The 26,481-nt window shown below is 41.5% G+C and overlaps 1 pseudogene; it reads right to left on the minus strand.

Annotated features, from left to right (window-relative positions):
• Nucleotides 1-627: 627 nt before the first annotated feature.
• On the minus strand, nucleotides 628-2,401 carry LOC121139425 (annotated as a pseudogene).
• Nucleotides 2,402-26,481: the final 24,080 nt, after the last annotated feature.

Below are 26,481 nucleotides of genomic sequence, written 5' to 3' on the forward strand. Positions count from 1 at the left end.
TTCCCTCCTAGAGTGAGTCAATCAAATCAAGTGTTATGGAGCACTGGTTATGAGCTACACAATGTTCCATGTACTTGGGATACATCAGATAATAAAGCAAGGAACCTTGCCCCAATGGACTGTACAGTCTATCATTTATTACTACCTCATTTATATACTGCTTGTGACCTTAGGAAAGCCACTACACCCCTCTGCACCTGTCATCAGCTGCCCAAGAGGGTGAGGTCAGGATCAGACCTGACACTGAGCCTGGTGTACCACAAATGAGCAGCAAGACTCCAACCCATCATCCAGGCAGCAGAAAGGGCTGGAAATAGACTTAAATTTCATTTTGTAGATTTATTTATCATTCATGTGAGTGTATGTATGTGCACCATGTGCATGCCTGGTGCTGTAGAAAGAATATGGTGCCAGAGAGGGCTTCGGATCCCTGGAACTAGAGTTACAGACAGTTGTGAGTTACCATGTGGATGCTGGGAACTGAGCTTAAGTCCTCTGAGAGAGCAACCAGTGCTTGTACCCACCGAGCCAACTCTTCAGCCCTGGCAGCAGACTTTTACTAATAAAGTACAATGGGGGAGAGGGAGAGGGAGTGGAGTTGCACTGACCAGTGGGCTACACAGACTGTTACTGCTGCTGTTGTTGCTTGGTGGCAGCCTTGTTGACCAGATCCTTGGCCTCCTCTGCAGTCGCCAGTGTCCTTTCCCTTTCTTTCTCTCTTTGGCCTCTTTTGCTGTCTCAACAAGCCTCACCTTGTAGCTCTGCCAAGACGCAATCAAAGTCCTTCACTGTCTTGGTTACATTGCTTTTGAAATGGGCAAGACCAAATTCTTGGACAGCTCTAGGGATGCCAAATAAGCTAGCTGAGACCAAAGCTTCCTGTGGGTTTTGGTCTAGCAGCTGCTTTCAGAGTTCACACAGTGAGCACATCCTTCCTTTATGCCACCATCTGAGTTCGGTTGATGTTCCCGGTGAAGGTACTCATGTGATTCTGTGTCCCCACAATAGAGTCCTGCAGGATGTACACCAGTGAGCAACATTGGCAGGAATGCTTGATCTGCCCAGGCTGCCCATCCTGTTGGTCTTGGTCAAGAATCTGGGACAGAAGATTCCAGTCAGGGGCCACCTCCTGGTGCACTGTATATTCAGTGAAGCTATGTTTGCTAGAGGTGTCATTGTCACACGGCAGTGAACATTTGGTCCCACAAACTTAGAGCATGCTCTGGTCCAGAAATCGGTCACCATCACTAAGGCCTGGGAAGGTCTAACTCCCTCACAATATCGGGGTGGACAGGGCTTGTTGAAAGTCAGCTAGGCTCACACCACAGCCTCTGCTGGGATAGGCCCAAGTTGGTGCTATGGCTGTAGGGACTACAGGGCTGTGAATTTTCTTAATAAAATATTAATTCTGTAGTATAGGTAGTTATTTAAAAATAGTACTTAGAAAAAAATGGAAATTGCCAGTGTACAGTTACTCTTCTGTTTCTGTGATAAAATATCATGACTTGTCAAGGCAACTCACAAAAGAATTTAAATTGGCTTATAGTTCCAGAAGAGCAAGAGTCCATCATGGTGGGTAGGGGTGGCCGCAAGTGGCAGACAGGGGCAGGAGGTTGAGAGGTCACATCCTCAACCACAAACAGGAAGCAGAGAAAGAGAGAACCGAAAATGGAGAGACATTATATACTCCTACAGCCCATTTCCAGCATGTACCACCTACTCAAAGAGCATCGCCCCCTGGAGACCAAGTGTCCAAATGTCTGAGCCTAGGGGCAACTTTCTCATTCACATCACCATGTTCAGAATAAACACGGAGTTGCTGTGTCAACCTTAATTGAAAAATGTTAATGAAGCTAAGAGGCTATGAAGGAAGGGTTCCTATGCATGGTCACTTACTGGAAAAGCCTCCCAGAATTATGTATGCACGTTCAGAGGCCCCCACAGCCTCACACACAAAAGCTACAAAATAAAGATTCAGCAACCTCAACCTCAGACTAGAGTTAGTGTCAGTTACCTTGGTAAAAGATCAGTTTCTAAATATCTGATCTAATCCTCTTCATTGCTCTCTTGGCTTTTAAATCCCCCCTTTCTTTGACCTATTTGGACATACCCATAAATTGAGATGTATATTCACATTGTACTTGTCTGTTGTTCACATATAAACATCATTATCCATGTGCATGTGTGAGTGTGTGTGTGTGTGTGTGTGTGTGTGTGCGTGTGTGTGCGCGTGCGCACGTGCACACAAGTCTATGGAGGTGAGAGGATAGCCTCAGGTATTGTTCCTCAGGCACTAGCCCACTTTTTATTTTTTGTTTTTGACACAGGGTCTCTCACTCGCCTGGAGTTTGCCAAGTTTGCTAGGCCGTCTGCACAGCAGCTCCGGGTACCCCGTCTCCATCTTTCCAGTGCTAGGATTACAAGTGCTCATCACTATGTGTGCGTTCTGGGTCTAGAGGCCATGTCCCCATTACCAAAAGAGCCATCTCTCCAATTCCACTATCATTGCTCTTTACAGCCTTCCCTGGTTATTTCTAGTTTAGGTCAGGATTAGTGTTCTGTTTGAAAATGATCAGCATTTTATTTGTGACCCATGTGGTTTGTGATTATGTAATGTAGAAGTCACTGGCTTGCTACTAAAGTGAATGGCAGCAGTCTAGGAACTGGAGAAGAGTTCCTTAGTGAGGGTTCTACTATTAAACCCAAAAATCTAAAAAGAGAAAGGAGACAATCTTTAGGGTATGAGTGAGGCCTAAAGTCTTCACTGAGTTACATATACACGTGCATTCCTCTCCTCACAAACTCAATGCTGAAGAGATGTCAAGCGTTTTTACCTTCAGGTGCCAAGTTCCTTTTTTTTTTTTTTGAATTAGGATAGTGCTCTGTAGCTCAGGCTGGTGTCAAACTCATGGCAATCCTCCTGTCCCAGCCTCCTGAATGCTGGGATTATGGGTGTGACTTACCACATCTGACTTCGTTACATTTTACATTCTTTTTCAGATATACAATTGCAGCCTCAAATAATTTTTTAAATAATTAAAAAATATTTAAAGACATTTTTATTGAAAATAGATTTTTATATATTATATTATGATTACAGTTTCCCTTCCCCCAACTCCCCCCAGATCTTGGAGAGGTGGTTCAGTGATTCAGAGCATTGGCTGCTTTCCCAGAGGAATCATCTTAATTCCCAGCACCCACATGAACTTGAACTCATCTGTATTTACAGTCCCTGGGGACCTATTATAGTCTTTTGGTCTTGAGGGTACTGCATGATCACGGTGTATGGTCATACATGCAGGTAAAACACCCATGCACATAAAAAAGTAAACATTTAAACTATTGACATTTACTTTATAAGGGGAAGGAATTAAAAATAAATCCCAAACGCTTATATCTATTTTTCATCAAAGCTAGATTGATTTTCAGTTACACTGGGCATTTGGGGTTACTTGTTAAGTTTCTCTTTGGGTAATCTGAGTGGGTGCAGTTGTTAAGCAGAACAAAGAGTTATGCTATTTTACTTTATTTATTTTGTAGTGCCGGGGATCAAACCTAGAGCCTTGTACATGTCTTCAAGTGCTCTACTGTGGAACTAACCTAGCCCTCGGTGAATCATTTTAAAAGACATTTCTCCCTTCATTTTTAAGTTAATTTCTTTAGTTCAAAGAAATGGAACCCATTATTCCAAATAACAGGTTCCATGAATACATCTTCATGAATGTAAACCATTGTACTTTGCTGACATTTGTAAGAATTCTTAATCTTGTAATGTGAGTGGTTGGCTTTCTTTTCATTCGAGCACTGTTGTCATTGGAAGCATGTGCTGTCTTCTGTAGAGAAACACAGTTATTCTTCCCTTGATGTATATTGATTTGTCCAGAAGATGCTAGCGCTTGTTATATAACTTGAAGTTGAGAGGATAAACCCATGGACGTAGAAGCAAACTTGAAAGTAGCATTTCTGAAATTCATTGATCTCGGCTTGTCAGTCTCATTTGAGATGATAAAAAGATGCTCCGGGAATATGCAGATTCTGACTAATGATTGAATCTGAAGGCGGCACTGGGCAGGGAAGCCTCAACTTTGTATCATTGTATTATCCTCAATAGCAGTTGCACACAGACAGGAACACCCACTAGATAGCTACACCAACACACTTATGAGCTCATCTGAATTAATCTTCGTCAAATCCCATGAGCCATCAATACTTGGACACTATGCCAAACAATCTACGGGAGGACATATGGCTTTATTATAATTAGAATAGACAGTTGGGACATCCCTTATCTTACAAGATTGCAAAGAAGCCTCAATTCACTCTGCTGTGGTTGAAACTTTTAAACAGAGAATGAATAAAATGTTCTGTATTAGAATTCTCCATCATGCTTTAGCATGGCTTAAACAGGGCAGGCACCCTGCTGCTGTAGCACAGGCTATGATAGTGTCAAGCCTGTGCTTGGGGAGAAGACCTTTGATTGGCTAAGTTAGGAAGTCTGCAAGTGTGGGACTCAGTTCCCTTGCCTCTAAAATAAAATCTTTGGATCCAGGGTAGTCTATTCGGTATCTTTTAGTTTAAAATATCCTGAAGCTATGGGTGAAAATGGAGGATGTCTCTGTTTTCTTGGGCTATGTCTCTGAGCACTTCCTTCTTCCATTAGATTTCTAGTTTCCCCCATCCCCCCATCTGCCCTGAGAGGCTTCACCGGGGTCTGCCACTCTCCTAGGTGTGTGTGCTGGAGTTCAGACCTTTGCAGGGTCTCTGATCAGAAGCCTAATTGGTTCAAGTGATTTTCAAAGTTTGAGATGCTCTGAAATATGTCTCCATCACAATATATCCACAGTCTTTACAGAGTGACGCTTAAAATCATCTCTACTTGCCCCTCTTATTTCCTTTAGCTTCTCTGCTTTTAATGTTCCACAGCAAGCTCGAATCTTACTGCCCCAGGAAAGGAAGGACACGACGAATCACAGGAAGAAGGATAGAGTTCTTCCTGCTCTAAGTAGGTTTTTGGTTTTTAATTTATCTCTAATTAATTAATAATTAATTATTTTTGTTTGTGAGTGGGTGCCCGCATGTCACAGCGTGTAGGTCTGCAGCCAACTCTCAGGAGTTGGTTCTCAACCTTGTGGGTCCAGGGATCAACTGAGGACCTTAGGCTTGGTGACAAGTACCTTTACTCACCGAGCCATCTTCCCGGCTCCATGTGTTTCTAATTAAGAAAAGAGGGCTGAGATGAAGTTCAGTTGTGTGAGTGCTTGGCTAGCATGCATAAAGTCCTGGGTTCAGTCCTTAGCATCACACAGACTGAACATGGTGGCAGCACACACCCTTCCAATTCCAACACTCAGGAGGTAGAGGCAGGAGGACCAGAAGTTCAAGGTCTTCCTCAGCAACAAAGCAAGTCAGAAGCCAGCTTGGACTACGTGAGACCCAGTCTTTTAGAAAATGAAGGGGGATGAGAATGAGGAGGAGAAAAGGAAAAAATAAACAAACAAAATAAAAATAAAGTAAAACAGCAACAAAATAAAAGAAACAATCCGAAGTCTAAAGGTAAGAGAAAAATTGTTGGTTTTAATGGCAGGTACTTGATTCTGCTTTAGCAATGACATATAATGCCTATCAGAGAACTTTCTCAAATAGACAAAATCCTGCAGTAATACAAACCCTGATCTGGAGGCATCAGAGCATCAACCTGAACAAATGTGGGCCTGTGAATTTCTCATGGACATTTGGAAGGAAGGAACAGCACTGACAAGCTCTAATCTCTTAGAGATATTTAATTTTAGTTTTAGCAAATGTAGTTTATATATAGTAATGGGTTCCATGGTATTTTTGTATACGTGCACAATGCATTTTCATCTTGCTCATTTTCTTTTCTCTCCGCTGCCTCCCACTCCTGTCAATACTCTTCCTTTTCCTAACTAGCTCCCACCTCCATCCCTGTGTGCGTGCGTGCGTGCGTGCGTGCGTGTGTGTGTGTGTGTGTGTGTGTGTGCGATCTAATGAGTTTCACTAGGATTGCTTACAAGAGTGTAGGTTGGAGTTTGTTTACAGGAGCACAGATACTTTCCTAGTGGCTACGGGGCTAAAGAAAATGTCTCACCCCTATTTCTTACACACTTTAACCTGAAAGGAAGTCATAACTGGTAAACTAAGATGCCAAACATGGGTAGAAATCTCACAGTCTTCCTGAGAAGAGAATTTGAAGCAACCACAATGACTGAAAGGGAGGAGGGGTCTTGGCAAATAGAGACACAAAAGGGAGCCCCAAATTCTATGTATCTTCTTCTTGGATTTCTGTCTGAACCCTGAACTATCCATATGAAACAAAATTTCAAGCTTCTCATTTTAGGGCCAAAAGAATAGGATTGGGATGCTAGAAATGGATGCAAGGAAAATGCTTTTCTATTATTTTCATTTTAAAATATTACTTTTGTTAGCATACAAACTATGGAATTCTTTTTTTCTTTGTTTGTTTGTTTGTTTGTTTGTTTTTGGTTTTTTATGTGACAGGGTTTCTCTGTATTGTTTTGGAGGCTATCGGTCCAGCCCGGCCTTGAACTCACAGAGATCCGCCTGCCTCTGCCTCCCGAGTGCTGGGATTAAAGGCGTGCACCATCACCTCCCGGCTTTTCTTTGGTTTTTTGAGACAGGGTTTCTTTGTGGTTTTGGAGGCTGTCCTGGAACTAGCTCTTGTAGACCAGGCTGGCCGCGAATTCACAGAGATCCGCCTGCCTCTGCTTCCCAAGTGCTGGGGTTAAAGGCGTGCACCACCAATACCTGGCCAAACAATAGATTGCACTGTGACATTTTACACACACACACACACACACACACACACACACACACACACACACACACACACTTCCTCATTCCCCAGTAAGATCGAAACTACAAAGACAGCAAAATGGAAACTTTGGAACTGACAAATACACCTTTAACGGAACTTTAAGGTAGATCAATTGAAATTAATATAAAAGACAAAGAGAAAAAAATAGAAGAGAAAAATGAACAGAACCTTATTTAGGTTACAAATAAGTGGGTGGAAAAAATGCAGCACACAGATGATAAACATAAGAGGGCTGAGTAAACTATGCAACAGCAGCTAGAACACGGAGACAAAAATTACATTAAGACACAAAGGACATGTCATTACATTAAGCAGGTACAGCTGGGAGGTGTTGTATACCTCTGCAGTCAGGACGCTGAAGCAGGAGGATCTGGGCTACATATCGAGAGTTAAGAAACAAACAAACAAGCAAAACCCCCTCCAAACACAAACCACAGCACCACAACAAAGCAAGCAAGCAAACAGATAAAAAACAAAGCACCCCCATGACCAGAAACCTAAGCAAGCAAACAAACAAATGATGTCAGTATATAAAGGAGTTGCAGCCACAGCAAATGCAAACCTGATGGAATCTTGAAATACATGAAGCAAAATGACAGGATCAAAGATAATGACACATAGTATATCAGAATTTTCCAGATGCTCAGTGGTTGGTTAAATCTTAAAAGTCAGAATCTGATGCACTCCGAGGATAAAGTTTACAAAATGGACCCAAACGTAGAGGAGATTAGGATGTGGCTGTCTGAGGGGCAGACTGGGGGAGGGGTGGGTGAAACTAGAGAAGCATGCCAGATTTGGGACTGTCCTAGAGCACAGAGAGCTTTCTGTGACTTGGGGCTGGAAGATATGGGAAGCAAAAGATAAACAAGGCAGAGGCAGCATCATTGGTGCCTCATGCTTAGCAGGGCAGCCCATAGGAAGTAACTGAGAGTTCCTGAGCCAGTAAGAAACATGTAAGAGCCATGTATGACTGCTGAGAGGACTGGTGGGTTACAGGTAGCCTAGGTCTCATAAGAGAAGATTCAGGGCAGTCTACCTCCAAGATCAGCACAGAACAGAGGCTCAAAGTGAGCACACCGTGTACCAAACACCAGAGCACGTCGTCTAAGACTAGGGGAGATGAGCTACTAGTCATTACAGATAATTACCTGTGGACCATTTAACCTCCTTTAGCAATCAGGGATTTCATGGAATCCCAAGGGAAATTATGTCATAGTCAGAGAAGAAGGACAGGTGGAAGTGAGTGAAAGGATCTTGAACTGATGGAGTTTATTCAAGGGTTATAAATCAAAAGTGAGTGGATTAACATTAAGCAGGGAGACTAAGAGAATGAAAACACATCCGTTGTGGAGTTTTCTCTTGTCCTGCACTCCTTCTCAGCCCCAAATAAACACACAGATGCTGTATTAATTACTATGCTGTTGGCCGAATGGCTAGGGCTTCTTACTGGCTAGCTCTCTCTTAATTATTAACCCATAACTACTAATCTATGTATTTCCTTGCTTCCTGGTCCTTACATGGCAACTGTTTCGAGGTCTTCCTCTGCCTACCTTTCCCAGAATTCTCCTGGTCTCCTCGCCCCACCTATCTTCCTGTATCATTGGCCAAACTGTGTTTTATTCATCAACCAATAAGAGAAACATATACACAGAAGGACCGCCCCATCACACATCATAATTGAACATTAAAATGTTTAAAGGAAGGTTGACACAACATATTTGTATAACTAACAAATCAAGCTCAAGAGATGGTCGTGCTAGTGTTTCAGATTCCCCCATTTCTCAATCACCCCTTTTTCTTGTAGTAGCCATCATTTTGTTATTTTCTTACTCATTCATACATTGAAGGCATTATTTTGTTAGTAGTTTTTAAACCACCTGCTGTCAGAGTAATCATAGGATGATGAGTCTTGTGAAGGACATGCTCACACAGACACAGTTTTCTAACATTAATCCCTAGAGATAGCTTTGCTGGGTTATAGGGTGTGTGAATGTTTGCCTTCGCAAAATAAAGGCATCGTTTTTCAAGTGTTCCTACCAGTTTCCATACCTGGCAGTAGTGTATGACTGAATTCATAGCTCCACATCCTTGGCAACTCATTCTATTTTTTTGTGTGTGTATTTGTCAGACAATTTTTACCAACCCTTCTTTAGAGTATTTTTCAGTCTGTTTTTTTCAGAGGCTGAGTTACCTTTCCATTCTCTGATAAAATAATGACAGACATGTTCCAAGTCCCATCACTACTCCTGCCTGCCTTTGGACTCTGCCTTTCCTATTGCTGTGGAGGAACTGTTTGTACTGTTAGCCAAGGTCAGTCATTTCACTTGTGTGGATTCCATCTTGTAATATCGACTCAAGATTATTGCTCTACTAATTCTCTGCTCTCGATTCTGCATTATCATTGTCCTCTCTACTGGGTCATTTTCACTGGCATCCAGGCATGCATGTATGTGCCCCAACTTAAAACACAGCAAATACCAGTTCCTAGGACTACTAACAAGTGCTCCATTCCCTGGTGTTTCTTCACACCAGAACTATCTGAGTTCTCATCTTCCTGTCTCCAGTTGGACTCCCATTTTCCCTTGGTGTTCAGCTCTGTGTTCTTTGTCATTATTTCATTAGAATTACTCTTGTTAGAGTGGCCAGTGTTTGTTGCATTACTAACTCCAAAGGTCACATTTCAGTTGTTTTTTTTTAAACCCATCTATCATCTGAACTTGACCTTACCCCTCTAATTTTATTCTCCACAATGTATTCTGAATTGCTTATTGCTAGCCATTCTTTCTTGGTTGGCTTTGCTGGCTATTCCTCATCAATCTGAACTCTTAATAGTGGGCGCTTCAGACCTCAGGCCTTGGCACTCCTTTCCCTCCTTCTCCACTGATGAGCTCATCTAGTCTCATGATTTTAAATAGTCTAATGAGGCTGGCAACTTCCCAAATGTCTTTCTGGAACTGTTCAAGGATGACCAGATTTGTTTATTCAACTGCTGATTTGACAAATTGCTTGACTGTTTAGTAAATCCCTTACCATGCCTGCAACCAAACACTTTCTTAGGCGTTTCCATGGCATTTATTTTAATGCAAATCAGTCTTAGGGCCCATGCGAGGTGCACAACCTTGACTGGACACGCGTGCACCAACATGCACAGCTTACTTAAAGTTCCTCTTCAAAGAGTGACATCCACTCTCTTCTGTTTCACTGAGCAGCTTTTCCATCTTTCCTGGTCTTCTCAGACATTTTGGAATCATTCTTGACTTCGCTATTCTTTCCAGTCACATCCAATTAACCAACCAAACTTTGACTGATACGTTAGGTTGGCTAAGAAGAACAACACAAAGATAGGCAGACTAAGCAACAACACGTAATATGCATTTGGGGGGCTCTTTAGCCCTGCTGTCTTTCTTCATGGTCTGTATTTAGAGAATATCTTAGTCACTGTTCTATTGCTATGAAGAGATATCATGAACAAGGCATCTTTCATAAGGGAAAACATTTAATTGGGGCTAGCTTACAGTTTCAGAGATTTAGTCCGTTATCACCATGGTGGTAGGAAGCTCAGCCATTTGCAGGCAATGATGGAAGCAGTAGTTGATAACTACATGTAAATCATAGGCAGAAAGAGAGAGAAAGAAACTAGACCTGGCTTGGATTTTTGAAATTGTAAAGGCCATCTTCAGTGACATGCTACTTCCAACAAGACCACACCTCCAAATCCCTCTCAAGAAGCACCCCCCCCATCAATGAGCATTCAAATATATAAGTCCATGGGGGACCATTCAAGTTATTACAGAGAGGAAACTTTTACTTTCATTCCCACTTTTTACAGTTCAGTTCATGTTTTAGACCCCAACTGAAACATCACCAACTCTGTTAAAAAATTCATCAATCCATAAACTATCTTTACTACTTCTCAGTCTGTAGAATAGTTTGGTTTAACCTTCTGTGGTGATATTTTGTTTATGATCTAATAAAGTTTGCCTGCAGATCAGAGTGCAAAGCTAGCCATGTTAGTTATCCATAGAGGCCTGGCAGTGGTGGCACACACCTTTAATCCCAGTACTTGGGCGACAGAGGCAGACAGCTTTCTGTTAATTCAAGGTCACCCTGAGCTACATGAAATTTATCCAATCTAAAAGAGAAACAGAGCTCACACAAAGGTTATCTCAGCACTTGGGATCCCATGCCTTAAATCCCAGCACTGGAGAGGAATATAAGGTGGGAGGAGATAGGAACTCAGTGCAGTCTGAGGAGCAAGAGCTTCTGGAGATGCAGTCTGAGGTCAGGATCTCCCTTTCTGTATGAGCATTGGTAGAGGTGAGAACTCTCTAGTGATTCGCTTCTTTGCTTCTCTGATCTTCAGCTTTAGCTCTGATAGCTGTCACTGAGTTTTTATTATTAAGAACAATGAAAATTTGTTTTACAACCTTCAGTCCCACAAATAAGAAGGACAATATCAGTGCTGCCCAACATCCAAGAGTTTTTTCTTTCTTTTTTAATATTTATTCTTTTTAATTTAAATTAGAAACAAACTTCTTTAACATGTCAATCTCAGTTCCCTCCCCCTCCCCTCCTCCTCTGCTCCACACCAACCCCCTATCCCATTCCCTTTCTGCTCCCCAGGGAGGGTGAGGCCTTCCATGGGAGATCTTCAAAGTCTGTTATATCATTTGGAGCAGGGCCTAGACCCTCCCCTGTGTGTCTAGGCTGAGAGACTATTCCTCTATGTGAATTGGGCTCCTAAAGTTCATTCGTGTACTAGGGATAAATACCAGAGACCCTGTAGATTAACCAGGCTTCCAAACTGATATCCTTGTTGAGGGGGTCTGGAACAGTCCTATGCTGGTTTTCCAGCTATCAGTCTGAGGTCCATGAACAACCCTTGTTCAGGTCAGCTGTTTCTGTGGGTTTCTTCAGCCTGGTGTTGACCCCTTTGCTCATCACTCCTCCCTCTCTGCAACTCATCCCAGAGTTTTTATGAGATTAAGTTGAGTTAGTTCTGTAACAGATTATAATGGTGCCTGGCACAAGGTACATAAAAATTGCTCTATTGATAATGATGTTACTGCTTCCTGGGTCAATATAGTTATCTGATTTGTTTTTGAGTATGCAGTATGTAACATTGTGCTAAGAACCTAGTGGAAGTTTAATGAATGTTTATTGAATAAATGGGTTGATAGGATATAGATGTAGCTAGAGAATCACAGATATATGTTAGAAATACGTACTTTAGGAAAACTGCTAGATTTGAGAGATTTAGTAGCCAAGCTCTGACTCATTTCTTACTGGTTGAATGACCTTGAACAAGCCACTTAAGTTTTGAACTTCAGCTTCTTCAGCTAAAATTAGATATAATAGTATTTTTGGGTAATATGATAAGGTTCACTCAAGATGATATGCATGGAGATTCCTGATAATCTCTAGCTCATGATGCAAATTAAGGTTATTTGGTATTAGCATTTATGACTCAAGGCTTATCTATTTTAATTCTAAAGCCAGAAGGCTTACTGTAAGTTGTGTAAGAATATAAATTTCATCATTTTTATACCTGCCTCTCCTGGATGTATGTATATGTATTTGCTCTGTGTGGGAAGGTGTTGTACAGCATATACTGTCTGCGCATGAAGGCTGTGGGAACATTTACATGCTCTGCTCCCAGAGGGGTTATATTTTGGCCTGCTAGCCACATCACAATTGTAGTCTGTTGTTCTTTGCAATGCAGCCTCTTAGTTTTCTTCTGCCTTAGAAAATTAGTTTGTAAATATAATGTAGGATAGATGCAATCAAACACAATTTTGAAAGCAGTTCGTAGAATTAAGTTGTAAAAACCCAGTTGTTAGTCTGTTAGTAAATAACTGTTTACAGAATAAGTTGGGAGATGATTATAAAACCATATCACCCCCCACAATTGTATAGCGATTTGGGGGGGTATTTGTAATCAAGCTGTTTGTGTGACTGGTCAGCTTGGAATCTTAGTCAAAGAGAACCTACATCTGCCAATTTCTCCCCAGTCTGGGCTGCTCTGTCTAGAAAGTAAATCTCAGTTCTTAGGTCTTGGGAAATCCTTGAGTTGGAGAGGCAGTTTAATCAAAATCTGTTCTTGCTGGTGAGGCAGTGTTTCGCCCCATTTGTTAAGGGTTTCTTCTGTGTCCATTCATAAAGAACTATTTGGTATTCTCCGGTAATCTGTTTAAACTCTGCTACTTTGAAATGTAATAAACCCAGCTTCTGTGTTGTTGTATTGATTATGTTTCAGGTCCTGGATATTGGTGATCTGTTCCATTCTTGGGTATTTAGCAACATTGATGAAGCTGTTCAAGAGCTCATGAGTCACCAGTGGCCATGACAGACCTCCCAATCGCACTATAGTTTGTACATAATTGGTTTGGTCTGCAGGATATAACCAGAACCCTAGCACCTTGCAACTCTATTAGCTGTTTTATTGCTTTCAAATTTACTTCAAAATTAGCTGTGCTCTGACAGTCTGGAGAACATCTCAGTGCGGTAAAATAGTTAATGTGAGAGTCATTCATTTCAACATTCTCCTCAGAAAGTGTTATATAAGATTCCCGGTACTAATTCTTCATAAAATAATGACACCTAATATGACTGAGTATGCAATTTTGCATCTTAAACATTGAAGGTGTATTATCATGAACTCTAAATACCTTGGACTAGTGATCGGGGAAAGCAATACTATATCTATTTTCTCTTTATAAGGGTAAATGATTTCTCAGTTCAGTGTGTGTGTGTGTGTGCACGCACACGCGCGCGCATGCCTGTGTGGGTATGTGTATGTTATCTTTCTGGTGAAAGGAAAGACCATTGGTTCAACTGTGAAAAAGAAAAATTCAAGAAAGCTGAGAGGAAGAAGAAATCCTTAGTTTAGTGTTCCAAATTGTATCCCAAGACAAGTATAGTGCAAGATACATTCCTGTGCCTCTGGATTGGAGTCTTCCAGAAGTCTTCCTACCGGAGGCCTTGGTTTAATCTAATTAAAAGTATTTCATTTTAAATTATGTGTATATGTATGTGAGTACAGGTGCCCCTGGATGCAAGAAGAGTACACCATATTCCCTGGAGTTGAAGATAGCTGCGAGCCCTCTAACTCAGAAGGCTGATTTGATGTGGAGCAGGTTATATTTTGATAGGTGGCTATTTTTGGGCTTTGTTTAGAACTGACACACAGCAGGGAGATATGTGCTGAAGACAGACTTCAGGGTTCTTACAATGAAGATATAACTTCAGACGATGGGAGGTGGCTCAGTGGGCAAGTGCCTTCTGTATTTGCATGATGACCTGAATTAAGATCCCAAGTATCCATGTAAAATTTGGGTGTGGTGGTGGTGTCTGTAATCCCAAGGCTGGGTTGGGGACAGAGACAGATGAGTCTTGGGGTCTTGTTGGCCTCCAGCATAGCCAAAACAATGAGTTTTAGGTTCAGTAGGAGACCCTGCATCAGAACATGAGAAAGAAAGGGAGAGAGGAAGATACCCAGATACCCAACGTCACCTTCTGGCTTCCACTTGCATACACACACACACACACACACACACACACACACACACACACACACACACACACTACATTCACACACACAAAAATAAATAGAGACCTGACACTTCAACTTCAAGCTTTCAATGTTTTCAAAGAATACAGAAACAAGAAAAAGTAAGGGAAAGAGAGAGAAATGCTAATTGATGATAAGGAAAAGGCAAAAAAGAAAGGACAAGAGTTTAGGAGGAATGAGGAAGTTAGTAATGGGGAATGATGAAATGTCATTAGCAGAAAAAGGAGATTAGTTTATTCTCATGCGTTGAATAGTGATAGAAACAACAAATATGATGAATAGGATTCTTCAGGTCTTAGAGGCAGTGCTGGTTCTAGGTGTTCACAGTGTGTTAGTGGACAGAGACATACAATAAGGGAATAAGGCTGGGATTAAGGAAGACTTTTCTATTTCAGTGTGTGTGTGTGTATGTGTGCAATAATGTCACAGCATGAAAGTGAGTCATAAGACAATTTACAAGGATTGGCTTTCTCCTTTCACCATGGTGGTTCCAAGGATAAACTTTATTATATTTGGTGAGGGTGTTTTTTGAGACAAATTCCTTCCTATGTAACCAAGGCTGGTCTGAGTTCATGATCCATCCATTTTGGCCTCTCAAGTGGAAGGTTTTTTATTTTCTTTTTGGAGTTTCAAAATTAAAAAAAGTTTATGTGTATGTGTATGATGGTGCTTACAGAGGCCAGAAGATGGTGATAGCTCCCCAGAAGCTGCAGTTATAGGATCTCATGGACTTCCCACTGTGGGTGCTAGGAAGTGAACTCCAGTCCTCTGGAAGAGCAGCAAGTGTTCTCAACAGCTGAGCCATCATTCCAGTTCACTCCCTCCTTCCTTCCTTCCCTCCCTGATTCCCTCTTCCCCTCCCTCACTTCCCCTTCCTTCATCTTCCACCTTCTTTTCTTCCCTTCTTTCCTTGACAGGATCGAATTATGTAGCCTTGACTAGCCTGGAGCTTGCTATGTAGACCAGGTTAGCATCAGACTCATAGAGACTGAAAGACCCCCAGAGTGGGGAGCCCTCACTCAAGTCTCGGGATAAGCCGATGCCCCAATAATTCAAGAGAGACCGTTCTTGCTGCAAGCACACGAGGTTTATTCGGGGAATCAGTGCACTGGGGCTGAGCTTATGACCCTCGCAGGGGCAGAGGAGTTTGACCCCTAGTAACTGCAGTCGGGGATTTTTAGAAGGGAGAAACCGAATTGGGGAGTTAGGCAAACATCATAAAGGATGAGAAGCTAAACGATAGCTTATGTCTTAACAGGAAGGTTATCTCAAGCAAGCATTCTTTAGGCATTGTACAGTTAAACATTGAGCAGGAATGTGGTGAGCTAGTTCCTGGATAAGGGAGGGTTATCTTTTAAGTTTATCTTGAGGTCTCTGGTGTCTCAGGAGAGGGCAGAAGGGCAAGTCACTCTGTGATGGGCTAGTCACTGGGGGTCTAAAAATGTTGAGTTGATATCTCTCAAGACCTGAGTTCCTCGGCCTCCATTCTAAGTGCTGCATTTAATGGCATGGGCGATACCTGATGGGCTCCTTAATAAGAGGGAAATACTTGGGTAGGGTCTGGAAGCCTGAAAGGGATATCTCAGTGGAGAAGAGAGAAGCACCTTGGGGCAGGGGATAGTGTCTGAATTTTACAGATTGAATTGGGTCCCTGTCAATTTGTATGCTAAAAGCCCCACCCCTTACACCATTCTTACGGTGATATGAGATGTTAAATGTCCATATAATGAGATGAAGTGAGCAAGGAAAACACAGGTGACTTAGTGTTGAACCTTCTACCCTAAGGCAAGTGCTGTAATACCATCTGGCCTTTAGCAAAGTGACTTCTAAGTGAGTATGTCCCTGGATATGTTGGGTAAAGAAAGGACGTGCTCCAGGAAGGACAGAGCGGAGCAACATGAAATTTCATTATCATACATTTCCTATAATTTTCATTTTATAATTTTGGACAGTGGTTGATTTCAGGTTAGCAAAACCAAAAGCAAAGCTGGGGACAAGTAGGGACTACTGTAGTAACAGAATCTTGCTGAGAGTTGCTGAGAGCAGTGAAAAACACCACAAATAAAGCCTCTGGAAACAGCTGTTGGCTAACCAGTGTTTAGTAAAAGTATCTCTTCTGTTGTTACTCCTATTTCCTTATTAGTTTTGTGTTATTATTGTTGTAATGGAACACTATAGCCAAAGCTAGTTGAGGACAAAAGGGTTTATTTGACTTACATTTCCTGAACCACAGTCCATTGAGGGAAGTTGCCTTAGTTTGGGTTTCTATTGCTGTGAAGAGATACCATGACCACAGCAACTGTTACACAGGAAAAATATTTAATTGGTGTGGTCTGCATTTTCAGGGGCTTAGTTCATTGTCATCATGGTGCAACATGGTGGCATGTGCATGTAGACATGGTGTGGAGAATGAGCTGAGATTCCAATACCTTGACCTGCAGGCAACAGGAAATAGTCTGGGACATTGAGTGTGGCATGAGCATATATGAGACCTCAAAGCCTGCCTGCACAGTGACACACTTCCTCCAACAAGGCCGTATACATTATAACAAGAACACACCTCCTAATAGTGCCACTTCCTATGAGTTTAAGGGAGCCAATTACATTCAAACTACCACAGAAGCCAAGGCAGGAACTCAGACTGGGAGGGAACCTGGAGCAGAAACTGATGCGGAGGTTATGGAGGGGTGTTGTTTACTGGTTCACTCCTTGTGGCTTGCTCAGTCTGCTTTCTTATAGAACCGAAGTCCACCAGCCTAGGTTTGGCTCCACCCATGATATGCTGGGCCTTTCCCCATCAATCACTAATTAAGAAAATGCCCCACGGGCTTCCCTACAGCCTGATCTTATGCAGGCATTTTCTCAATTGAGGTTCCCTTCTCTAAGATGACTCTGGGTGTGTCAAGTTGATATAAAACTAGCCAGCACACTTATTATTCATGAGACCTGCCAGATGTGTGGCAACATTAGATCTTACTATTATTATTATTTGCATGTATTAGATAACTTAAAATGTAAATTTATTTGAATTTTTATTTTTAGCTCGCATTTTTTTAAGAACCACCAGAAGCTGTCTGAGACAGTTGAACCCACTTGTCTCAGCAGCTGTGTACTGTACTTGGTAGCTAGTAGCTACAGGTTCTTGGGTGACACAAAGCTTTTATTAGAGTCAAATTTGCATCATTTGTCTTGATTTTGACATTTTTACATGCCGAGACATTTCCTGCTTGATTCCTCCTACCCATGGATTATCTAGGTAGGTTTCTGCTTCTCTCTCTCTCTCTCTCTCTCTCTCTCTCTCTCTCTCTCTCTCTCTCTCTCTCGTTGACTGGCTCTTGCATGCTCAAATTCCATCTCTCCCCTGTTTTGCAGTGTAATTACATCCTGTTTGGCCTGCCATTTGAAAGGCTGGCTCTTCGTCTGAGTTCAGATTGCTTCCTAACTTCATATTACTATTCGATACCTCACTCTAAACATATTCTTGGTCACTCAAAACTCATCCTAATCACATGATCTTGTCCTGTCCTGGAAGGGTTTTGTGGTCATTATGCACATGTCAGGGCGAGTTGCTCTTTGACATAGAAGACACCCACCAGGAGAGAATTCCACGCTTTGCTCCTGTGAGTCATACAAAGTGAGCGAGAGAAGATTGCTTAAGCATAAGGAAAAAGTGGATATGAATTTCTGCCCTCAAGACTGTCCTTACATCATGGAGGTGAGAAAAAGAACAAGTCTGAGTGACCTGGCCAGTCTCTGCACATTTATCCTAAAGAGTGGACATTCATTATCTTGCGTCCTCTAACCACAAACTTGTGTAGCACTGCGTTATTTTCAACTTCCTAAGAGTAAATTTTAGTTTGTGTCACAGCTGAGAGAGTCCTTGATGACATGTTGACAGGTATTGGAAATGATGGGATTGGAGAGCTGACAGGTGACTCATGCATATGGATGTCTTCTGTGATTATACACAGCAATCTATCTGGGGTTATTTATGGTAGCATTGTCATGACGATCAATGAGCAGTAAACAAAGCTCCCAAAGTTGTGGGAGGGTTTTATAGCCAGCACACACTGGTTCCTCCACGTTGAAGAGCAAGTTCTGTGATAAGCTTATTGAAGTGAAATATATATATATATATATATATATATACATATATATTTGAGTGAGAATGTATGAGAGTTTGATGAAATAAAAAAAGACTGGATTAGAAGTTGGATAGAAGTCGGAGTCTGAGTCATGGGCCTTACTCACTGATTCTAAGTCCTTATCCAGGCCATCCATTTTGAAGCTATTTCCTCAATAATCCCAAGACTACTGTAGTGAAGAAGTACAGGCACAAATAAGAAAGAATGATGGAGCATGCTCAGAAAAAATATACCTTCTAGTATTTGGTAAAAGGTTATGCATCAGCTGGGCGTTGGTGGCGCATGGCTTTAATTCCAGCACTCGGGAGGCAGAGGCAGACAGATCTCTGTGAGTTGCAGATCTGGTTTACGGAGCAAGTTCCAGGACAGCCTCCAAGACAATACAGAGAAACCCTGTCTTGAAAAACAAACAAACCAAACCAAACCAAAACAAAAGGTTATGCATCTGTTTGTGTTTGTGTTTATTCTGGGAGCCAAAATCTTTACTTGATTGTTGGGGAATCTATGTAAAATAATGGTTTGGGGAGGGTCCTTAGCTTGAATTGTAGGAAGATGACAGAGTGTTCATTGAGAATGATGGAATCCATGCTTTTAATGAGCTTCTATACACCCAAGTCTACATTTGCTGACAACAGCACAAACAGTACACAGGGAAGAGTGTTCCAGTGAAACTGTAGCTTCTTACACTGTGTGTCTGTCAAGAGTAACACATCAGCATATCTGAGCAGATAGATATTCTCAGAAATGGAACATTTAGCTCAGCTGTGGATGTTTCTTCCCAGTTGCTTTCCAGCTAACGTCTTCTGTACTCATCTTTCTTAGTCGCATATTACAGTAGGCCCCTGATGATGGAATAAATCAAGGGTCACTTTTCCCATAACCCTATCAAATTTTCTCTCTGCAGGATGCTGCCCATTTAGGGTGTAGAAACTCAAGATCGTGCTGGAGAGGGTCCTTGTCCAAAGAGGACAAAGGATTTTTTTCTTCTTTTTTTTTTGTGAGGTAGTTGGTCAACTCTGAGCCTTCCCTACCCTCACAACAAATGAAGGTTCAACCAAGGAGAGAAGCTAGAGGAATTCTCATTCTTATATTTTAATCTTCTTCCAGTATAGGAAACCATAGCATTGTGTTCTGCCTCACAAGAGTACACTATCCTGTGACAGCCCCCAAATTTATGCTTGATTGTTAGGTCACAGGGATGAGGTTTTTAGTTGAACCATAGGTTTACATAAAGACTACTCAACCTATCATAGGGCACAGAATTGGGCCTTTTCAAGCTGTAGTACTGATTTAATTTCCAAAACTGCCAATACCAGGAATGTATGCAGAAAACCAAAAACCAAAAACCAAAAACCAAATCAACCAACCAACCAACCAACCAACCAACCAAACAAACAAACAAAAAAAAACAAACCCACCACCACCACCACCAAAACAAAAAACTAAAAACCAAACAAATCCTCCCTTGGTTTTGCCTAAATTTCTTTCTGTAACCTGAATTTGCTACCTCTCCTGCTTTGGATCATAATATCCAGTAGATGAGTGCCCATGTCTGTTTTCACTCAGTGCTATCTCAATGGATCTGTCATGGTGTAGAACAGATGCATGAATGAATGGTTAACCCCAAGCACAAGTGACTGACAAACATGTGTGTCAAGGTTTTAATGAGAAACGTACCCCAGAGGCTCAGATATTTGAACACTTGGTCCCCAGTTTACACTTGTGTTTCGGGAGACAATGGCACTTTTTTTTTAAATCATTTTTTATTTTAATTTTAAATAGCTTGTTTTACATGTCAATCCCAGTTCCCTCTCCCTCCCCTCTTCCCGCACTCCCCTTCCCCCCCTCCCTCCCACCCTATTGCCAAATCCTTCCACATAGGGGATATCTAGAGTCTGTCATTTTACTCTTGGTAGGGTCAAGTCACTCCCCTAAGAGTCCAGGCTGAGAGAGCATCTCTCTTTGTGCTATAGGCACATGAAGACAGTTTGTATACCAGGGATAGACACTGATCCACAGCTCAGGGCCCCATAGGTTGCCCAGGCCTTCTCACTGACACTCACATTTGGGGGGTCCAGATCAGTCCCATGCTGGCCTCCCCACTGTCGGTCTGGGGTCCAAGAGCACTCCCCTGTTCAGATCAGCTGTCTCTGCTGGTTTTGCCAGCACATTCTTTGCCAATTTGCTCATCACTCCTCTCTCTCTGTCACTGGGTCCCATGGGTTTAGTTCAGTGTTTAACTGTGGGTGTTTGCCTCTGCTTTCATCAGTCACTGGATGAAGGTTCTAGGATGGTTATAGACATCAAGTTCATTATCAGGAATGGGCATTCGAGGTGGTCCCTCCACTATTGCTTAGCTTGCCAATTGATGTTATACCTTTAGATCACTCGAGGTCACTCTGGTGCCTGATCTGTCTTCGATCCTATGATTCCCTCTTCCCCCTATTCTACCCCCACCCCTCAACTTCCTGTTCCCCCATGACCAACTCCCTTCCTCTTTACCCCCTCTATTCTTCCCAGGTCCCACTCCCCCACCCCTCGCCATGTTCCCCATCCATTCAGAGGATCTTGTCTCCATCCTCTTCTCTTGGGTACTATGCATATATGCATATCTTTTAGGTTCTTTCCTGTTTCCCAGACTCTCTATCTGTGGAAGTGCAGACTGGCACTATCCTGATCCATATCTAAAATCCATATATGAGTGAGTACATACCATGTTTGTCTTTTTGCGACTGGGTTACCTCACTCAGGATGGTTTCTTCCAGTGCTATCCATTTCCCTGCGAATTTCAAGATTCCATTGTTTTTTTCTGCTGAGTAATACTCCATTGTGTAAATGTACCACATTTTCTCTATCCACTCTTCAGTTGAGGGGCATCTAGGTTGCTTCCAGGTTCTGGCTATTACAAACAATGCTGCTATGAACATAGTGGAGCAGATGCCCTTGTTGTATGAACCTGCCTCCTTTGGATAAATGCCTAAGAGTGGAATTGCTGGGTCTAGTGGTAGATTAATTCCCATTTTCCTGAGGAATCTCCATACTGATTTCCAAAGAGGCTGTATGAGTCGGCATTCCCACCAGCAGTGGAGGAGTGTTCCTCTCTCTCCACATCCTCTCCAGCATAAATTGTCTTCGGTGTTTTTGATTCTAGCCATTCTGACAGGAGTAAGATGGTATCTCAGAGTTGTTTTGAATTGCATTTCTCTGATGGCTAAGGATGTTGAGCACTTTCTTAAGTGTCTCTTGGCCATTTTAGCCTCCTCTACTGAGAATTCTCTATTTAGCTCTGTACCCCACCTTTCAAGTGGATCCTTTGGTGTTTTGGAGACTTGTTTCTTGAGTTCTTTGTAAATTTTGGAGATTAGCCCTCTGTCAGATGTAGGGTTAGTGAATATCTTTTCCCATTCTGTGGCCTGCCTTTTTGTCTTTTTGACTGTGTCCTTTGCCTTACAGAAGCTTTTTAGTTTCAGAAGGTCCCATTTGTTAATTGTCGATCTCAGTGCCTGTGCCACTGGTGTTATGTTTAGGAAGTGGTCTCCTGTACCAACTCGTTGAAGAGTATCTCCCACTTTCTCTTCTAAAAGTTTCAGTGTGGCTGGATGTATGTTGAGATCTTTGATCCATTTGGACTTAAGTTTTGTACAAGGCGATAAACATGGATCTATCTGCAGTCTTCTGCATACCAGAACCCAGTTATGCCAGCACCATTTGTTGAAGATGCTTTCTTTTTTCCACTGTACAGTTTTAGCTTCTTTGTCAAAAATCAGATGTTCATAGGTGTGTGGGTTAAAATTAGGGCTTTCGATTCGGTTCCATTGGTCTACCTGCCTATTTTTGTGCCAATACCAAGCTGTTTTCAGGACTATAGCTCTATAATAGAGCTTGAAGTCAGGTATGGTGATGCCTCCTGAAGTTCCTTTATTGTATAGGGATGTTTTGGCTATCCTGGGCCTTTTGTTTTTCCATATAAAGTTGATTAATGTTCTTTCCAGGTCCTTGAAGAATTGTGATGGAATTTTGATAGGGATTGCATTGAATCTATAGACTGCTTTTGGCAGGATTGCCATTTTTATTATGTTGATCCTACCAATCCAAGAGCATGGGAGATCTTTCCATTTTCTGGTATCTTCTTTGATTTCTTTCTTCAAAGACACAAAGTTATTGATATACAGGTCTTTCACTTCCTTGGTTAACATTATCCCCAGATATTTGATGCTGTTTTTGGCTATTGTAAAAGGTGATGTTTCTCTGATTTCTTTCTCAGTCACTTCATCATCTGTATATAATAGGGCCGCTGATTTTTTTGAGTTTACCTTGTATCCTGCCACATTGCTGAAGGTGTTTATCAGCTCTAGGAGTAACCTTGCAGAGTTTTTTGGGTCACTTATGTAAACTATCATATCATCTGCAAATAATGAAAGTTTGACTTCTTCTTTTCCTATTTGTATCCCCTTTATCTCCTTTTGTTGTCTTATTGCTGTAGCTAGAACTTCAAGTACAATATTGAAGAGATATGGAGAGAGTGGACAGCCTTGTCTTGTTCCTGATTTTAGAGGAATTGCTTTGAGTTTCTCTCCATTTAGTTTGATGTTAGCTGCTGGTTTACTGTATATTGCTTTTATTATATTCAGGTACGTTCCTGTTATCCCTGAACTCTCTAGGACCTTTATCATGAAGGGGTGCTGGATTTTGTCAAAGGCTTTTTCAGCATCTAGTGAGATGATCATGTGGTTTTTCTTTCGCAGATTGTTAATATGGTGGATTACATTGATAGATTTTCTAATGTTGAACCATCCCTGCATTCCTGGAATGAAGCCTACTTGATCATGGTGGATGATTTTTCTGATGTGTTCTTGAATCCGGTTTGCAAGTATTTTATTGAGTATTTTTGCATCAATGTTCATGAGGGAAATTGGTCTATAGTTCTCTTTCTTAGTTGTGTCTTTGTGTGGCTTGGGTATCAAGGTAATTGTAGCCTCATAGAAAGAGTTTGGCAGTGAGCCTCCTGCTTCTATTGTGTGGAATACTTTGACGAGTATTGGAATGAGCTCTTCTTTGAATTTCTGGTAGAATTCTGCACTGAAGCCATCTGGGCCTGGGCTTTTTTTGTTTGGGAGATTTTGATGACTTCTTCTATTTCATTAGGGGTTATAGGTCTGTTTAGATTATTTATCTGTTCTTGATTTAGTTTTGGCAAGTGATATCTATCCAGGAAATTTTCCATTTCCTTTAAATTTTCAAATTTTGTGGAGTACAGATTTTCAAAGTATGCCCTGATGATTCTCTTGATTTCCTCAGAGTCCGTTGTTATGTCCCCTTTTTCATCCCTGATTTTGTTAATTAGCATGTTCTCTCTCTGTCTTTTGGTTAGTTTGGACAGAGGTTTGTCTATTTTGTTGATTTTCTCAAAGAACCAACTCTTTGTTTCATTGATTCTTCTCAGTGTTTTCCTGGTTTCTACTTGATTGATTTCAGCCCTCAATTTGATTATTTCCTGGCGTCTGCTCCTCCTGGGGAGTTTGCTTCTTTTTGTTCTAGAACATTCAGCTGTGCTATTAATTCTCTAGTATGACTGTTCTCCAGTTTTTTCATGTGGGCACTTAGTGCTATAAACTTTCCTCTCAGCACTGCTTTCAAAGTGTCCCATAAGTTTGTGTATGTTGTGTCTTCATTGTCATTGAAATCGAGGAAGTCTTTAATTTCTTTTTTTATTTGTTCCTTTACCCAGGGATGGTGCAATTGTGCATTGTTCAATCTCCATGAGTTTGTAGGGTTTCTGCAATTTGTGTTATTGTTGAATTCTAATGTTAATGCATGGTGGTCTGATAAGATGCAGGGGGTTATTCCAATTTTTTTGTATCTGTGGAGATTTGCTATGTTTCCTATTATGTGGTCAATTTTAGAGAAGGTTCCATGTGGTGCCGAGAAGAAGGTATATCCCTTTGTATTTGGGTGGAATGTTCTATAGATGTCTGTTAAACCCAGTTGGGTCATAACTTCTATTAATTCTTTTGCTTCTTTGTTAAGTTTCTGTCTGGAGGTCCTGTCTAGCGGTGAGAGGGGAGTGTTGAAGTCTCCTACTATTAGTGTGTGAGATTTTATGTGCATTTTGAGCTTTAGTAATGTTTCTTTCATGAATGTAGGTGCCTTTGTATTTGGGGCGTAGATGTTTAAAATCGAGACTTCGTCTTGATGTATTTTTCCTTTGATTAATATGAAGTGCCCTTCTTCATCTCTTTTGATTGATTTTAATTTGAAGTCTAATTTGTTAGATATTAGGATTGCTACGCCTGCTTGTTTCTTGGGGCCGTTTGATTGGAAGATCTTTTCCCAGCCCTTTACTCTGAGATAACGTCTGTCTTTGTAGTTGAGATGTGTTTCTTGTATGCGGCAGAAGGAAGGGTTCTGTCTTCGTATCCATTCTGCTAGTCTGTGTCTTTTTAAAGGCAAGTTGAGGCTGTTGACATTGAGGGATATTAATGACCATTGATTGGTGATCCTTGTTTGCGGTTGATTTATTGTTAGTGAAGTTATTTTGTGTAGTTTCTCCTCCCTTTTTCTTTTAGTGTTTTGTAAAGTATGATTATATATTGCCTGTGTCTTTGTGAATGTAGTTATCTTCCTTGGCTCTAGGTTTTCCTTCTAGCATTTTCTGTAGAGCTGGATTCATGGATACGTATTGTTTAAATCTGGCTTTGTCATGAAATATTTTGTTTTCTCCATCTATGGTAATTGAGAGCTTTGCTGGATATAGTAGTCTGGGCTGGCATCCTTGTTCCCTTAGCGTTTGTAGGACATCTGACCAGGATCTTCTGGCTTTCATCGTTTCCATTGAGAAGTCAGGTGTAATTCGGATAGGTCTGCCTTTGTATGTTACTTGGCCTTTTTCTTTAGCTGCTCTTAATATTTTCTCTTTGCTCTGTAGGTTTGATGTTTTGATTATTATATGGCGAGGTGACTTCTTTTTCTGGTCAAGCCTATTTGGTGTTCTGTAAGATTCTTGTACTTTCATAGGCATATCTTTCTTTAGGTTAGGGAAGTTTTCTTCTATGATTTTGTTGAATATGTTTTCTGTACCTTTAAGTTGAAGTTCTTCACCTTCTTCTATACCTACTATTCTCAGGTTTGGCTTCTTCACGGTGTCCCATATTTCCTGGATATTTTGTGTTAAGGATTTGTTGGTTTTGAGATTTTCTTTGGTTGACGACTCTATATCCTCTAATGAGTCTTCAACACCTGAGATTCTCTCTTCTATCTCTTATATTCTATTGGTGATACTTGCATCTGTAGTTCCAGACTGTTTACCGAGCTTTTCTATTTCCAGCATCCCTTCATTCTGTGTTTTCTTTATCGTTTCTATTTCAGCTTTCAATCCTTCAACTGTTTGAGCTGTTTCCTTAATTTTCTTGGTTGTTTTTTCTTGGTGCTCTTTAGATTATTTGAGAGATTTGTTTACTTCTTGAATTTTTTCCCCCATTTCATGGATTTTTTGTTTGTTTTTTCTTCTATTTCTTTAAGGGATTTCCTCGTTTCTTCTTTGAGGCTCTCCATCATCTTCATGAAATAATTTTTAAGGTCTGTCTCCTCTTCTTCATCTATGTAGTGCTTTTCGGGTCTTGCTGGTGTTGGATCCCTGGATTCTGGTGGGGTCATGTTGGTGTTTCTATTGCTGAGTGGTCTCTTATTCTGTCTTCTTCCAGTGGGTGCTGGTGGGGTCTTTCCGTCTCCACTGGTCTCCTTCCTTACTGCAGCTGAAGCTGGGGATGCTGAAGCTGGACTCGCTGGTGTTGGGGTCTTGGAGGGGCTGATGTCTTTCCTGTGTGGGCGGCTCTTCTGGAAGCCAGGAGCAGCCCCGAAGATGGAGGGGGATGGGCCATGGGCGGGCGGTCCCACCCGGAGACCCAATCTCACCT

Source organism: Mesocricetus auratus, unplaced genomic scaffold (assembly GCF_017639785.1).
Source record: "Mesocricetus auratus isolate SY011 unplaced genomic scaffold, BCM_Maur_2.0 Super-Scaffold_15014, whole genome shotgun sequence".
In the NCBI taxonomy this organism is placed as follows: Eukaryota; Metazoa; Chordata; class Mammalia; order Rodentia; family Cricetidae; genus Mesocricetus; species Mesocricetus auratus.